Here is a 15,712-nt window from a genome sequence, read left to right as displayed (position 1 = left end):
TCAATTATTAATTCTCATTGCTTATAGAATAGACATGTGTTATGTGTAATGAAAACCACCTTTTCCAGCTCATTAACAATCCTGAAGATAGTTATCCTGAAGATAGTTATCTGTTTAGTGTTTGACCAGTTGGCCTTGGGCCAGTACTAGCACTCGATGAATGCTCTTCACAAGCCCTTTGTTAATAGATGTTATTTAAAGATCAAATTTTACACCTAACTCACTTGTTAAATGGGGATGAATAAACAGTCTCTTCTTAATAAAGTGTTTAGTAATAACTGTGAGATCAAAATGGTAATATTGTCCAGTAGTGTTTTTTGCGTTCCTTATGTGGTCAAAAGCAATATGTGTTACCACCACGTGTGCGTACAATGTTAACTCTCATGGTCAAAGATTACATTAATGGCAACATCTTGGGAAATGGCATAGTCTCCAATTTTTAATAGACACTTTTTACCAAAGCAAATGTTTCTCTAATGTAAACTCAAATCCTCTGTTGCATTTCAGTGTTAATATGCAGTATTTCTAGTCATCATTATTAGTAACATCTAAACGTTCTGCTAAATAACAACTGAGTCTTCTCACTGAGAAAGGAACCAGATAATGTATAAACTGAAAACAGCATGTGCGTGAACACACACACACACACATACACATGCACACACACACACACACACACACACACACACACACACACACACACACACACACACACACACACACACACACAGCAAGGCAAAGGTATTTACAGCAACAAGGAAAGAGGGAAAAAGAGAGCTAGAAGCAGCCGTGCCCAGCCATGTTGGCATGGGAATTGTAACGGATCTGACACAGGCAGCACGCTGCGACAATTGGCTTAGCCTGTCAGCGAGGCGTCGGGAAATCTGCAGCGCGTCGCCTCTTTGAGCATGCTGGCAGGGCCCGCCAAGCTGAGGAACATCAAGCCGAACTCTCAGACTGAGCGACGCAGTCAGAAGAGAGAGGAGAAGACATCAAACGGGGCGTGAACGAAGATCGGACCAGAGCTCCGCACTTGGGCTCTTGGAGCGGCGCTCGCATGCCGAGTCGCATTGCGTAACATGTGGGGTGTTGTCATTTGCTGGTGCAAATCCAGAACTTCCCCGCCGGGACTTAAAACTCTTTCGATTTCTGTTTGCTTACACGGGCGTGGTGTGAGATGTTATACAAGACTGAAATGGCACATCAAGGTCATGGTTTCTCATACTTCACGTTTGCTCGGTGATGACATTTCCGACGCCAGCGTTTTGGTGTTACAGGCTTTGGACGTCAGGCCTCTAACAGTAAGACAGAGATCACACAAGTATAGCATCATGTGTTTTATGGGCTGATATATACACAAATTTTATAATACAACTGCATAGTGCAGTTATATTAAGTATTACAGTTGCAATGTGTCTTGCCATATAAATGAAAAAAACTTGATATAACATGATATAATTAAGGGAGGCCTGCATTATTTAAACAAATAAATGCTTGTTAGATCACCAAAATGCCTCAATTCATCATTATAGACACAGGACACTCATCAGAGAACATCTGAAATTGCAACAGAATGAAAAGTGAACTGAAAAAGTGCTCATTTGTATAAGTCTGTGCCACTGTTAATATTAAACAGACCAATATTTCATTATTAATACACAAATTAACAAGTGATATATTGTGCAGTCCTAGAAGCAACCATGCTTGTTCTCATCTCTTGCTCATGTGTTCTCAGCTTCTCACCCAGCTGTTCTAATCATCTCAGCCTGATCAGAGAATGATTCTCTGCTGTGCGGTTCTCTGCCCCCTCCCACACTGCCGATTGTATATTTGGTGAATGTAATTCCATTTGGAACCAAGCCAATTTTAACATTATTCCATATAAACTATTCTTCCTTCTGCTGTCGGTTTTGACCTTTCTGCATCTCCTGTCTCTTAATGGCTTGCCTGTTTATTGAAATTAGTAGGCCAATAGAAGTGAACTTAAATGTGATTTAGGCCTAATGATCTGTTTAATGCAGACCATTAAAGGACAGAGACACTACCAGATGTTTTGCTGCATTCTGGCTTTTGGAAATACTTGCAGCATGATTTCAATGAGGCTTTATTTTAGCATGAGCATGAGGAAATTCTAAGCCATGCTTTCCATCACGCCATTAAGCCTAAACAAAAGGACGTGGTCCGATACCTCATGTCTGGCACTGTCTAAATCCATCCTAACATTTTGCGGACCTGATACAAAGCTGCATGAGCCATTAGAGTTAAACGCACATTGAAGATTCAAAGATCCAAGAAGGAGATATTGATGCCCCTCCTTTTACTCTCCTGTAGAAGAAAAGTTCTTAGCAAAAGCAATTGTGAAAGAGGCAGACCCATTCAGATGCTCTCAGACCGTGGGAATGTATGGAGAGAGGACCTTGAGAAGGAATCGATGCGAATAGCTTCATGCCAGCTGACAAATGGCAGGCCTGGGAATTCGTTATTGTCTGTGGTCTCTATTTGCTGAAGAATCCCATGTTCATAATTTGATTATGAAGCTCACATGCGGTCAGTCTCCAGTCTCCTGTGCACGAAGTTGAACCACGAGGCTACGTGCATAGATGTCCACATACCTGTTATTTTCTGCCTGCTTGTTGTGGCCCATTTTAAACAGCATAAGGTGCTTGGTAAAGTTTACGTAACCATTTGTCTTGAGCAGGTGTACAAACAGAATACAGGAATTCAATTTTATTCATTGTTCAGTTGTAACGTGGAACTTGGCTCTTGGGGGAATCAGAACTCTGGAGTAATTGGCATACCGAAACTGACCTAAATTCAGTGAAACAGTGATTTCAATCATTTCACTTGGTGTGGCATGTCCATAGCTCTGCATACATTTAGCACACAGTTTTACTATTATCAATATATAGAAAATGAGAAATTATATTTGAATACAGTTTCTGTTTCAACTACTTAATGTAAAAGTCTTTTTTTTTATATTACAGGAAAAAAAACAATACAGATTAAGTAGATTTGTATACTACTGAAAAAACAACAACAACAAAAAGCACTATTACTCGAGTTATTATTGAACAAAAAAAGCAAAGACAGTTTGTAGAAGAATTTTCTATTTTCAGAGTACACTTTCTGAAAGTGGTGGGGACAAAATTGGCCATTTCAGAAATTGTTGGTGACATCCTGGGTGTAAATCTATGCCTATGACTGAAATGGTTTCCCCTTACTGGAAAGGTGCTTAAATCAGAGCTTCATGGCTCTGATTTAATAAAAAAAAATGATTGCAAACCCAAAACCTTTGTGTATTTATGTATTTAGATTCTGAGAACTGGTACTGCCAGACATCATAACGCAAATTTAGAGTCCAGGATGTACATCACAAATATAGACTACATGTAGTTTGTTAGGAGACTAGTAGTGGTCAGTTAGTTACTGTAGTATAGCAACCAAACATCACCCCCACCCACCAAAATTCCACCCTTTCTATTCTTTTGCATCCATAATCTCTGCAGTATCTGTTTAACATTCATAGTCACCATTGATAAACACAGATTGGGAACAAAAGAAATGGTGTTAATCTATCTTGTGCAGGAGCCAAATTTGCATTTGGAGTGAGGGAAGAGACACACTGCCTCATTAACATCGACTGATCTTCAGTGCTGGCAGAGTCATTAGCCATCGCCACAGCTCCACACCCGCAGAACAGGCTAGTCTGAGAAAACTCAGCACTGCCTCTGAGGGGAGAGAGAGAGAGAGAAATAAAGAGAGAGAGGAGAGAGAGAGCTGAAGTTAGATAGGAGATGAAGAGAGAGAAAGAGAGTTAGCTAAAGATAGGAGATGAAAAGAGAAAAGAGCGAGTGAGCTAAAGATAGAGAGATGAAGAGAGAGAACAGAGGCAGTTCAAAGAGACAGGAGCCAGAATAAAGTATCGGTATATGTTCAAAGCAATTAACATAGCTAATATTAGTGAAAATGTGATAAATGTTAGACACGAGTATGCCCTGTATTGTATTAACGTGCTTGTGCGAGCTATTGTAATTGTCTGCACCATGACATGTTTTATCTGATGGGTAAAATCTGCAATCTAATGATTTTATTGCTTGGCATAAATTCGACAGCACTTACTTGTAGGGAGGTATTCAGAAAATCTTATCAGTAAAATCTTATCTTGTCCAAGTGACTAATTTTTCTCTCTCCTATTGTTAGTGTGTGTGTGTGTGTGTGTGTGTATGTGTGTGTGTGTGTGTGTGTGTGTGTGTGTGTGTGTGTGTACTAGGCCCCTCAGGAGCAGGGAATGGGTCCAAAGGCAATCAGACAGGGTGATGACAGGCACTCGGCTGTACTCAGGGTCCCACGATCGATAAAGCCATTACACACCCAGACTGAGCTGGTGCACCACATTCTACACATCCTCCCTAAAACACACACACACACACACCAGCACAGCAAGCAGAAAAGCAAGGCAACCACTGTATGCGTATGTGTAGGAAAAGAGAAAGAAACAGAGAGATAGATGGATAGACAGAGAGTGTGTTTGTGAGAAAGAGAGAAGGAGCGAGATAGAACGTGTTTCAATAATAGAAATTTAATCTATCGCGGCCTTGGTTCAGCTGTATCATCTATGAGGGTTTGATTACAAAGAATCTTTCACACTTATTTCTCAGCTGTTCACCACCAGTGGGTCTGCCTCTTCTTTTAGCTCCTGTTCTTTATGGTAAGATCCAAACCAAACAGGTTCAGGAAACAATGGAATCTGGGAAAGGAGAACTGCTTCACCACAGATTTAGAAAAATTGTATCCAGTGGGTCTGAGTCAGTTCCAGAGAGACTGACACCCTATAATCAACTGAAAATAATCTAGAGACAGATCATCAGTCATGGGCTTGTGCTGCTCGAGGCCGATGGTGCTTGCTTACACAGCCGCCTTGGTGTGATGCACCGAGGGGAATTCAATTAGCATGTGTCAATGGGCGGCGACACCGAAGGCCAATGGGTGGTGGCGCAGGAGGCTATGGGCGTGGCTGGGAGTGATGTATAGGATTTAGAGGAGTGCCTGAAGAGGCCAAAACCATGGCAATGTTTTTATAGATCAGGGATCTATACAATTTGGCTTTTTTAAAATTTCATTAACAGTTTTGGCTTTACATTATTTATGAATTTATTAAATAAATTCAAGCTGATGTTTAATTTGGGATATAGCTTAGTAGGGTTTTTTTTATGTTTTTGACCAAAAGTATAAAGTTACTCTGGGAGTAAAACAACTGTCAGCAACAATCCCCAGCCACTTTATTAGAAACACAGTACAGATGGACTTTATAGCCCATCTGTAGTCATGCAAAGTTTGTGTTAACCTCTGCTAGCTCATCATTAAATGTTACTTTCTGAACAAGGAACTAATTTGTTTGTTTTTTTCTGGGGGGGGGGGGGTCTGGTCAACCACCCTCACTCTCACCAGTGACACTGACATGTGTAAAAAACAAATCAATTGCAGCACCACTCCTATGCCTGCAAAACGTGGACCAGATCAACACCCACAAGCATGTCCGTGTTGGATCTGCAAATGGATAATAATAAATAATACCCAGTCAGCAGTACTCCTATGATCAGAACCTAAACAATGCAGTTATAAGGCTGGTGTACTTATATGGTGTACATGCATGGTAGGTGTTTCAAATAAAGTAGCTGTTTAGTGTATGTTTACAATGGCAAGACGTGACCCTGAAGATGTATGGTTTTTGCCCAGCACTGGGAATCATTGTTGACAGATCACAACAGAGTCATCTCACAATGCTTTACTTAGCCTGTGTGAGTCTGGGGAATGACATACTGAGCCTTACACACCCTCCCCAGTGGGTCCAGGACTCTGCTGGTAGTCAAACAAAACTGGCATAAAATGCTGTAACTTTGATAAAGATTGTTGAACAGTCACATAGTAAAATGTGACGTTTCAGCCACAGCAAATCCCTGTATAATAACTGTAAGGCCATACAACAACCTTGTGTCCAGGCTTCATAACAACACAGTTCTTAAAGTTATTTTTCATTATTGTAAAGTTAATCTTTACAATAACCTTTTCTTACTAACCCAGTGATTAAAGACTAATGCACTACCCACACTAATGCCTTAATTCTATTCTCTCTATTCTCCTAAAGACAAAGCAATATTCCTCTGTTGCAACATGTTAAGGACACTAAAAGGAAGACGTTAACCAACTGGCCATAAAAGGTGAGGGGTTTTTTTTTGTTTTGTTTTTTGTCCCACAGCGAAAAGCTGTCATTCTCAGTGAGAGGCGTATTTGAGGACGGCGTGCGATTCTCAGTGAGAGGCGTATTTGATGACAGCTTGAGCGGCGAGCTCTGTTGGCGTTTGCTGCTCTCGTGGCTGAGAGGTGCTGCTGAGAGTTTCGCTGGATGCAGATTGATATTGTTATGAAGGGGCTTATCTGCAAGACCCCCAGCCTTGCATGATTGCCAGCTCATTCCAGCAAAGCTCATTCCAAGCATGGAGCTGCCGTATAGTCAGAGGCCAGCACCTCCTCGCCTTTATCATAGTACCACTCCTCCTGCTGCATACGATATCCATTTGCAGATCCCTATCTGCAGGAGAGGTGGAATGTTTTTTTTTTTCCCCAGGCCAGAGCCGAATCCATTGAAAGAAGGGTGGGATATGTGGCAGAGGAATGATATGGTATTACGTAATGTCACCACAGCAGTGGAGTCTGTAGACTTGAAGGCATGATCCACATTATGGAAGGTGGAACTGCTTTATTTCACAGGATCACTGAACACTTTGGTACATTTGTCTCTGGACCAGGAAACCTCTGCTTCAGAAAGGAAGAACAGTCAATCAGGTACTCAGCTAACCTGAAACAACGCTATTGGGTATAATATATGTAATGCACATCATTAAAGTAAATGTCAGACACAGCACCGTAGCTTGAAGCCTGACTAATTTTGAGAAGTGTCATTTTAAAACCTACTTTTATATGGAACAAAGTTGAAACCTAGATGCAAAAAGCCATTAAGATGGATTTTCAGCCTGCGTCAAATAGTCAATTATTCAGCTGTAACTCAGCTCGAATCTGAATTTATTTTAAATGCAGAAATAATCACTATCTGAGATACTACATCTGAGATGGTGATTATCTGAGATACTACAGTGTATCTGTGAGAAAGAATGGTTGTGAAATGACTAAAAAGTCTGATTTTTGTACATTAAGTATTTGGTGGCATTGATCAATTTTATGCTGTTTTACAATTATTTTTAATCTAAAATAAAAATACTTTGTTGATAAAAATAAGTTTGTTTTTAAACCTTATCTTATTTGAAACTTCGAACAACAGTTCTGCTTGATGTAATGTTTTTCTGTTGTCACATTTGCTAAACTGACTTTAGCATAATTTTCCAGTTTACACTGGATTTCTACTGAGCACTAATTCTAGGAATCACTTGCTCTACACTCTGTACTTTGGCATTACTCATTCCTAGTGTGTATTAGGCTAAAATCTGTAATCAAGTGCAGCCTTTTGGCTTTGTTAGTGTCCTGACCTCCATTGATCTATTTCATCTCTCCTTTCACTCTCAAGCTCTCCAAATTCAGTTTGATGTGCTCTATTCTCATAGGTGAGATCACCCATTGGTCTTCACATCCCCATCCACCTTCCCCTTTCCACCTTTCCACCACCACTTGCCTTAAGAAATCTTTTGTGGCAACCTGGTTGTGGCAACCTGGTTACACTATTATATATGTAGGGGGTGGCAGTTGCCTTTTTATGAGCGAGGTGTTAGCATTTGGCATGTCTGTGGCGAAAAGTCTGACCTTTGGTGAGCCCCACCCCTACTCCTTCATGTGACCACATGCCTACCAGACCATCCATGAACCCAACTCCCTTCAAGCACACATGGACTTAAAATTTCACGTAGGTGCCACTGCTTTGTCACACTGTGGTCTCAATTAGTCACTGCTCAGTTGCTTTGCCTTAGCAGATGCTGATTCCATTGAATGCATGTAGGAATAATAATTGCTGCCGGGCCTCGATGGCTACATTTCCTCCCTGTAAGAAGCTAATTACAAATTTCCACAGTTTTTCTCTGTACACAGCATGTTCTGAATGCAACATGTGTTAGTGCTGGCAGCATGTTTACCTAAGCATATAATAGCCATGATGATGAAGAGACAATTATGAATTACAGAAGTAGTCTCAGAGAAGGTAAAGGTGGATACCAGAATGTAAAAGAGTGTAGAAAAATAAATAAATAAAAGGGGCTGACTAATTTTTATTTATTTATTGTAAATCAATTTTTGAGGCTTGTCAATTTTCAAATAAGTGCTTACCTTTCAAAGCCTTTTATTTAATTATGAATATACACCACAGGGATGTGCTGTATACAGAGAGGGTGGACTGTTGGCCCTCAAGTCAGAGGTGTGTTTTCAGTGAATGGGACTTTGGTAACACCTTTGGCACGAGACACTGCCTCACTAATTGAAACGATGTCAGCCTGCGTCAAATCCGCTTGCTCTGTGTAAAATGTTCAGAGAGCGATGCTCATAATGTGAGTGTCAGGCTATCAAACCCCTAAAGGACGGGTGACTCACACATGTACTATAGTTGAGACATTGTGTATTGTCTTGTTGTTCTCTGACTTGGGGATTGTTATTGGTTGCAGCTGTAAGTCTTCAAAATCACAATCACCATGATCACACTTTGGGGCCGAGGAAACCAAATGAAAGAAAGTGCTCATTACAGCTCTCTTAAAAAAAGGATGAATTAAGTTAGCAGTTTGGTCCTGGATTTTGGGCTACAGTTTGCCAAAATGGATTCTTTAAGTTGGCATTGGGGTGTGTGGGATTAGCACCAGAACTACCACAAATTAGACCACAGATCAATCGACCTTTACTTGGGCCTGAATTCATAAGATCAAGCAGAGTAAGAATGTCAATTCTATATCAGTTTTAATCACAAGCCCAGACAGCATGTATACACCGGCACAACACATTGACTCAATAAAATTGATCCTCTGAAAAGAAAAATCGATATTTTTTGCATAATCTATGCTTAAACAAGTTCTTTTCTGTAATATAATCATGTAACAGGAGTACAATGTCTTACTCTGCAACTGTAGAATTCAGTACTGTGACGTGATGCATTCAACAACATGCATGAGCAATAACATGAGAATGTGTCCTTTGTATCTTCAGTGCTGTATGGCCTTCTTTATGCTCTGAAATTAAAGTTCCCAACAAAGCTCTACTGTTCTCACCACTCTCTGGACAGCTTTATGGTTGCTGACGGAGCAGGTTTTGATGCAACCAGACAGAATGCTCTCTATGATGCATTGGTAGAAAATGGTTAGAATGTTAAAGGGCAGGTCATACGTTTTCTGTCTTTGGAAAAAGTAGAGAAGAAGAAGAGAAGAACTTGAAGCTGTTGATTCTTTCCATGTTGGCTCCATCTATGTGTATAAAGGAACCAAGGAACTTGAAGCTACTGACTCTTTCAATGGTGGTTCCATCTATGTGTGGAGAGGCATGTTTTCCCTCCTCCGGCAGCTTCCTAAAGTCCACAACCATTTACTGCAGATGTATTTTGCAGGGTAGAATTGCAAGGGGTACAATCCTATATACCAATATCTATAGGATTCTCTGTATTGTGACCCACTGTGACCCACAATAGTGGCCAAATATATAGAGTGTGTATATATATATATAATCACTGGCTCAGACGTCACAAACTGAGATTGATATTGATGAGATACAACACAAAAGCTACAACAAGAAGGAGCTAGGATCACAGGTCAGAGGGGAGATATGATGATCCCCACACCAGAAATTGGGAAACAAGACCCATTGAGTCCATGCACCAAACTCAACACCAGAGATGCTGATGATTGAAGATCATGGCTAAGCTGGACAGACTACCCAAATGGTGCAGACTACCAAGACCAAGTACAGCTGGAAGATGTAAATGCAGCACTATAGGCAATCACTACTGTGATCATCACTGAGACCAACGAGCTGATATAATTGAGGAGCAGTATCCTCCATGGAGAATGAGGTTGGAAGACAAGATAAGGGCAACACAGAGAGTCATCCACCTATCAGAAATGTGGAAAGATGTGCTGAAGGTACCTGAGAAGTCCAACAAGCTGTTTAGGCATCACACAACAATAATTCCCAGTGGTTAATGAACCTGAGAGCAGACCACAGCAATCTCCCTGAGCAGGATCCACTAAGCATCCAGCTAGCAAATGTTCAAAAAGGGTTTCAAGTACGAAAATCTGGACAGCTTCAGGCCCTGATATGGTCCACGCCTACTTGCAGTCCTGATCCTGAAGAATCCCCCAAAAGAGACCAAGAGTTCCATCTAACCAGTCAATAACATGCCTATGCACAACATGGGAGCTCCTGTCAGGCATCCTTGCAGCTAATATGAGGAGGCACATGGCTCAGTACATGAGCAGGGCCCAGAAAGGTATTGGCGAGAACACCAGAGGAGCCAATGACCAGCTACTGGTGGCTAAAACATTCACTCAAGACTGTAAGACCAGACAGACCAACCTGTGTGCCACCTAGATTAACTACAAGAAAGCATATGATTCAATGCCCCACATATGGATCTTGGAATGCTTGAGGCTGTATAACACCAACAGGGCTCTAAGAGCCTTCATCAAGAACTTAGTGTGGCTGTGGAAGCTGAGCCTAGAGGCCAATTTCAGGCTAATAACACGAGTCACCTTCAAGTGCAGGATTTACCAGAGCTGCCCTGTCCCCACTGCTGTTCTGCAAAGGCCTGAACCCCTCAGTGAGATCATCAACAAGAGTGGCAATAGATACCGGCTATGAAATGGAGCAACAATCAGCCACCTCCTCTACATGGATGACATCAAGCTGTATGCCAGAAATGATCAAGACATCAACTAACTAATCCATCTCACCAGGATAAATCCTACCAATGGCTGGAAAATGCTAGATTGAAAGACAGCATGGAGGCACAAATCATGGCAGCACAGGAACAAGCTCTGATTACAAGACTGACAGAGGCTGGAATCTACCACATCAGGCAGGACCCCATATGAAGGCTGTGCAAACATGCCCCTGAGACAATCTAGCACATAACAGCAGTGTGCAAGATGTTAGCAGGCAGAGCGTTTTGGGGCCAGATGCTAACAGGCAGAGCATACTTAGTTATGGGAATGCCATAACCAAGTGGCTGGCATAGTATACAGAAACATCTGTGCTGAGTACAGGTTGGATGTTCTGAGGTCAAAGTAGGATACAGCCCCAAAGTTTGTGGAGAATGACCATGCTAAGATCCTGTGAGACTTCCATATACAGATTGACAAAATGGTAATGGCTGGACATAGTAGTGGTGGATAAACAGCAGAAGAGGGCTGTAGTGATAGATGTGGTAATCCTGAGTTATAGCAACATCAGGAGCAAAGAACACAACAGGAAGCTCGATAGATACCAAGGGCTGAGAGAAAAGCTGGCAAAGATGTAGAAGTTAGAGACAATGGTGGTTCCAGTAGAAAGAGGAGCACTAGGGGCTGTGACCTCCAAGCTTAGAGAATGGCAGCAGCAGACTGCAGAAAAAACATCTGAGATCTCCATCCAAAAGAGTGCAGTACTGGGAACAGCTAAGATACTACTCAGAACACTCAAGCTCCCAGGCCTCTGCTAGAGGACTTGAGCTTGAAGGAAAAAGACCACACAGAGTAGCATGAGTTGGGAATTTAAAAACCATTTAACCTTTTAATAACCATAGCAGTGTGATATATAAAGTCACAGAAAAATCTAGGACAATATTCACTGCAAAAATAGTAAGTAGAGCAGTGCTCTGCTGTGTGAGTGTCTGTCCTCTCAAAACATTATGGTAAAAGGTACAGTTACTGACCATTTGAATAATTGTTTTAAAGAAAAAATCTCTCAACATAGCCTTCAGAGTCACAGCTTGCCATGACATACATGATGTAGGAACACTTCATCACTTCCTGTTAGTACAAAGCTTTGCAGTATACCAAATGCATACTATATAGTACTATATAGTAAAGTTCTTAAAATGTTACCTTAACGTATTAGTGTGCAGTACCCAAATGGGATGCATCCAATTCTAAATGTTGGTAGCTGCATTATGAGCTAAATAGCTAGGTTAATGTTAGTGACATTACGAGCCAAATAGCTAGGTTAATGTTAGTGACATTACGAGCCAAATAGCTAGGTTAATGTTAGTGACATTAAGAGCTAAATAGCTAGGTTAATGTTAGTGACATTACAGGGCAAAATTGCTAGGTTAATGTTAGTGACATGACGAACTAAAAAGCTAGGTTAACATTTGTGACTATCTCTAGCTAACCAAACATTAATTGTAAGAAATGAAACTTTGCTGAATCAGTAACTGAGGTTTAGCTAAAATAAGCTCTCAAAATTCACACTAATGTTATTATTAAGAAGTTTGCTTTTGGTGAAATTACTCTGCCATACCATCCCTCTTACACACACAGAGAGGTCATGGACTTCCCATAATAATTAATGTAGATGAATTATGAACACAAATAAAGCGTAATACATGAGTAGAAAGAATATATGAATGAAAGTACTGCAGTATCACTACATACTGGGACATTTCTCTTTATAATGACATGTTTTCAAGAGTCTTAGAAACAGGAATACTGAAGAATATAGGATATATTAAAATAATTCAGTTAAGGTTTTAAAAAGAAACTGAATGTAACACCAAATAATCATTTATTTAAACTGTCAAGAAAAATGAGGGCCTATGTACCAAATTACATATTCACTATTTAAATATAATAATCAAAACGTTTTTCGATTTTGAGGTGAACTGGTTACAACTAGTACCTGATTATTTAAAATCATTTTGTGACTGACTTAACCTTTATCAGATTGTATATAGCCCCAGCAAGGTAAATTTAAAGTGCCCTAAGTAGTCATTATTAATCAGTTTAATACTTACAAATTCCCCTCACAAGTACTCAGCTGCAACAATGTTTGCAAATTATATTAGTGATCATCTTGTTGACATATTAAAAGTGCAAAAGCACTAAACTACACTATGTATTATGGTTAGACACAGAATTAAGTACTTTGATGAGCAAACATTTTTACAGGACTTCAGTTTGATTGGGAAAAGATTTCAGTTATTGAAATTCAAGTATTTTTATGATGACATGAAAATCCTTGGTTTATCCCAGACTTCTTCATGAACAGGATATAACTTGGGCAAATGTTAAACATATTGGTGAAGTTAGATTGGTTGAGCTGTAAGGAATTTAAAAGTGTACAGTTGTAATTAGTAAAGCTAATTGTTGACGTTAATCTACCACAGCCAGCTATCAGTGTCAGAGCGTAAAAGATGATAAAAGACATTGCTCAGTTTCTCTGTATTTACGTTTCTTGTTTATTTTGTTCTTTTAGATTCTGATTCTGGGCCATAACAACACAGCCAGAGGGCATGGACTGTTTATTTTCAATATATATTGCAGTTGCAAGCAGCTGTCCAAGGTTCTGGACAATGCCCAAGGTATAATGAGTACCAGAACTCCACCCATGACTGTGCTAACACTGCATGTGTGGTTAATATTTAATATTTTCCTTTCTCTCACTTTCTTTCTTACACTTGCGATTACCGTGGACTGGGAGAAGCCGGGAGAAGAACCTTGACTGGGTGAGCCTTAGGACGAAGGATGCAGGACATAACACCATCTTGGCCCTTCTCCTCACCCATGTTGTCCTTAAATCCTCCTCTGGTCCCTCCTCTACAACATCCCCACCCGAGGCCCTAGGTGGGACTCTTGTGTGCTGTTTGGGTCTGTGGGACCTGTTTACAGTGTTTGAAATTATTTGAAATTTATTTAAATGATGTAATGAATAATTTTTTCATCCTCAGCCCTTGCTCGGTTTCTGTGAAAAACATGTTAAAGAACACATTTTTACTGAAACACTGAACACCTCCAACACACAATTATACTGCACATGTGGTTTCCGGGTCCACCAACTGCCAAAAAAAAGGGTGTGAATTGTAAGTGAAAACAAGTAAACATGGTAAAAAGGAAAAAAGAAAACATTTTCTGTGTACCTGTACTTTGTCTTCCTCCTACATTGGGCCTGCTGTTTGTGTGTGTGTGTGTGTTTGTGTGAGTATGTGTGTGTGTTCTTTTGGAGTTGCATGTTTCATAGATTGAACACAACCCACTCTGCCATTTTATTGCCAAATATCCCAAGCTTAGTCCCATCACAAACACACATCCACCCATCTCCAGCAACACACACCAAACACACACTTCCGGTTCATAAGGATACTTATACTTTTTCTTTTCAAAATTAGATATCACCTCCCATCTTCTCTGTGGACAACATGTACACACACACCACACATGCACACAAACGCAAGGTTTCAACAGAGCACCATGAACCTTTCTGCTCCCATTTTTCCTGTGCTCTTTACCCAACATATCCCAAGAACCCCAGCCTCTACAGCCATTGTGAGGAGGATTCCCCCAACTGACCCACACAACCTCCCAAAAGACCCAGAGAATCCCCAACTGCAATACCTGAAGTAAGTGTGAGTGATGTGGTTGCATACATATATGTCTTACTCTCCTATCGTGACCCACTGTAATTAAATATGTGTGAGTGAGTGAGTGAGTGAGCAATAGAGACAGGGGTGGTAGTAAAATTATTGTCTTTTCATCATGCTAGGTTGCAGCCAGTAGCAATAACAGGAAATGGTGTGATGTATGTGTAGACACAGGACAGAGAGGAAGACACACTACACATGCATCAAGGGCAAGAAATACATTTGTTACACAAACAGTAAAACTCTGTCCCTCATGTGTTGGGGAGACTGGCGTGAATATGGGTTCGTTGGGTGTCATTTATCATTTAAAATCCTAAATGTAAAACTTTTCTTTCCAACTTTTCAGTTCAAAGCAATACATATCAATAATGATCAAAACCTTGTTTCTGTCACGGTAGACCGATCCCCTACAGGGGGGGGACACGCCTCCACCACACCTGGACCGTACTACTTACCTTTGCCACTCGCAATCACCTGTCTTTTGACAGGAGATACCTGTGTCTCTTTAACCCTGTGCCATATTTATACACCCACAGGTTTGGAGGACAGCACTGCACATTAGTGGTCAAGACCATGTTCGTCTACTAGTGTAACGCTGCTCCATTCCTGGAGACCACCTAGACTTGTCATCGTTGCTTTATCAAAATGGATAATAAAGAACCTGTTAGTGTAACTTTGCCTCTCACTTCCTCCATGCTGCCCATGTCACAGTTTCATTTATATATAAGATAAAGATGATGCATTCCACCTATGTTTTCACCAAAATACCTGGGAAAAATAAATAATTTGCAATTACTACTTATTCCACTCCTTATTGTTTATATTGTTACTATTTTAATGTCCGTGGTCAGCCAGAGGAGGACAGGCCACCCTTTGAGTCTTGGTTCCTCTCAAGGTTTCTTCCTCATGCAAATGTATGGATTCCCCAGATCTCAGTTCACTTGAGCATATGTGGGATGTGCTAGGTAAACAAATCTGTTGAATGGAGGCCCCACCTCACAACTTACAGGACTTAAAGGATCTGCTAATATCTTGGTGCCAGATACCACAGGACACCTTTGAGCCCATACCTTGATGGGTCAGAGCTGTTTCAGTCCCACAAAGGGAACCTACACAATAATT

General features: G+C 40.7%; 1 long non-coding RNA gene across 1 annotated transcript; it reads left to right on the top strand.

The window, feature by feature from the left end:
• Positions 1-772: 772 nt before the first annotated feature.
• LOC145659078 (uncharacterized) lies at positions 773-13,804 on the top strand. The gene is made up of 3 exons (XR_014125072.1): positions 773-1,301; positions 13,429-13,534; positions 13,657-13,804. It is a non-coding gene; the product is annotated as an uncharacterized LOC145659078 (long non-coding RNA).
• Positions 13,805-15,712: the final 1,908 nt, after the last annotated feature.

The sequence above is a fragment of the Electrophorus electricus genome, chromosome 8 (assembly GCF_041902795.1).
Source record: "Electrophorus electricus isolate QZ-2024a chromosome 8, ASM4190279v1, whole genome shotgun sequence".
Taxonomy (NCBI): domain Eukaryota; kingdom Metazoa; phylum Chordata; class Actinopteri; order Gymnotiformes; family Gymnotidae; genus Electrophorus; species Electrophorus electricus.
This window is presented reverse-complemented; position numbering and strand designations above follow the sequence as displayed.